Here is a 2,850-nt window from a genome sequence, read left to right as displayed (position 1 = left end):
CCTATTGTTATTGTCCTGTTCGGGTGACCGTATATATGCAGTACACCTAGATGTGCAATTAAAAGTGATCCACAGCTAAACATAGATAATCGTTTTCAGTCTTGAGAGTGGAAGTTACTTTTAAATATTTTGAAGTACAAAAGCAAGAGTTATAATTCGTTCAGATAATAACATATTGATGTTATTCTATGTCTCCCACACTCCAATCAGAACTGTGCTTTAGGCTAATTAGAAAAAAATGAAATGAAGATACCTTTTTGTTTAAAGAGGAGCGTCAAGAAAGGACAAATTGACACAATCTTAATGGAAAGACAGTACATTCAAACATTTCTAAACCGTCCGAATGGGGAATGGAGCTGTGGAGTTGGCTGGGCCAAAAAGAGGTGGAGGACAACTCTCGTAAAAGGACTTGACGAACCTCCAAAGCATCTTCATCTTAGAAGATGAAGTGAGAAGCACAGAAATGTATGCCCATCCTGACGGACATTATGGTTATTTTTAAGTTTTGAAAATGAAACTATCCCGTGGTAGTACATAATCGTGTATGTATTGATTGGATTGATTTCTTTCGTGAAGACGAGCGTGTTCTCGATTATTCTTGCCTTACGTATAAGAGTGTGATGGAGCCGATTATGTAAGCGTTAAATTACTGCCTGTTTAAAGCGGGAATAAATCAGTCCGTTGTGAGAAAATTAGTAACCAATCATCACAGAAACCACATACATAAAGTATCACGTTACCTCAGTGTTTAGGTAGGACACAACTTTTGTTTAATCCATCCATCATCGGAAAGCAGTTTAATCCTGATAAGGATCGTGGCAAACCCCAAAGCCTATCCCACAAGCAAATGGCATAAAGAACTGCGCCCTGGATTGGACGCCAGTCCATTTTTGTTGTAGTGCCTCGGAACTTTAAAACAAACTCAAAAACAGGTTTCAAGAACAATTATATTTCGAATAACCCAATAAAAGTGACTCGTACGAAGAAAATTGGGAATTTGCAATCTCCTCAAGTCACATTTGTATCAAAGCGCCAGACATATAAGTAATAACGGTAGTATACTGATGACTATCGATCATTTTGAAGTTATTAACTCAGCAGAATAGAAGTCATTTACTGTAACTTGCTGAGTGAAAAAAGCCGCGATAACGAAAATGTCTTTAAAGATAGTGAAACAGTAGGAACATCGAAGTGCTCTAAATAAAAAAAATTGCACTTCTAAATTGATATTTTCTAAGAACGGAGTATTTCAATGTATACAAAGAGCTAAAAGCTGCAGCACAGCACCATGCACGAAAGGGATCAGACACAAACATATTCGTACCGGGACACAGGACCTGACGCTAATGGTGACAGCGATTAGGCCGTTGGTGTGAAAGAAGCGCAGGGAAATTGAACAATTCAACTGTTTTTGTGGATAGGAATTTAAATGCACTTTGTTAGAGCAACAATTGCGTTACCTTTACTCCTATCAAGTATTTTAGCATTAATAATAATATTAATAGATGTTAGTGAATACGTTCTTTTAAAGATTTAAAGAATTTGTACTCGTATGTACCATCGGCACCAGGAAGTACCTAACCCATGTCCCCCGAAATAAACTTTCGTTTTTTCATTACAAGGATATTTGCATGCAGAGACACGGGCTGAATTTGTGAAAGCAATCACAATTAGTGGTAAAGAAACACAAAGCATTTACCTTTTTTTTCAGATTCCAGCGGTCCAGTATTCATACAGTTTTGCCCATTAGTATCTTTAAATTGTATTTTCACATCTAAGCCATGTTTTTTGTTTTATTGTGCCGTTTGTTCCCTGTTGTAATTGGTGTGAAGTTTAGACCAGAGTCCTCTAGCGCCTCTTCACAGTAGAAGCAATTTTCTCCCGGTGGCTCTCAGCTGTGCTTTTCTTTCAGGGGCTGTATGTCACCTGCTCTTCTTGCCAGATAACTGAATATATTGGTCCTCTGCTGCAGACGTCATTTTCATACACCCTGATAATGTTATTCCAGCTTCACTGCCTTCTTTGCAACAAGTAATGATCTCCACAGGAAGAGGAATACTCTAGGGCCTTTGAACTGTTGTCCCTCAGTCCAGCTTTCATTTGTAAATCATGAAAGGCAGCAAGTGTTTCTTGATTGATTTGCTTTGGACATCCTGATATCAAAATGTCCACTATGAACGGCTTGTTAAAGCATGTTTTTAGGGTGCGGTATTGGTCACTCACTTTAATCAGTTAAGTGCCTCATGAGGTCTTTAAGGTTTAGCTCAGATGCCTTAATCATTTGAGAATAAAATGGTTATTTTGGTGAAAGTCACATTTGATGACTAACATTTTAAAAACATATGTGTAATATCTTCATATTTACACACACTTCATTCATATCAAGTCTTTAATATGATCACTAATATTATAGATTTGTAGGATTGGTTTTGTTCTACTGACCTGTTTCCATCTTACATGTGTCAAAAAGACAGACAGAGCAAATGATCTGAAATATTACAAGCTATTTCAATGTGGAAGTGCACTATTTTGGCACTGTCGCTAAGGATCTGCGCCTGGGGCTGGAAGGTTGCCGGTTCAAATCCCGCGGCCGGCAGAGGAATCCTACCCCTCAACAAGGCCCTTAACCCCAACTGCTCCAGGGGTGCTGTATAAATGGCTGACGCTGCACTCTGACCCCAGGCTTCTCTCTCCCTGTCTGTGTGCCTGTGTGTCTCATGGAGAACAAGCTGGGCTCTGGGAAAAGACAAATTACTAATGCAAGAAACTGTATTTGGTCAATAAAGTGACTATTTTTTCCCAATAGGTAAAGGATGACACTACAAGCAACCAACCACACAGATGTCACCA

Source organism: Lepisosteus platostomus, chromosome 2 (assembly GCF_059453375.1).
Source record: "Lepisosteus platostomus isolate fLepPlt1 chromosome 2, fLepPlt1.hap1, whole genome shotgun sequence".
Classification (NCBI taxonomy): domain Eukaryota; kingdom Metazoa; phylum Chordata; class Actinopteri; order Semionotiformes; family Lepisosteidae; genus Lepisosteus; species Lepisosteus platostomus.
Note: the sequence above shows the minus strand (reverse complement) of the source record.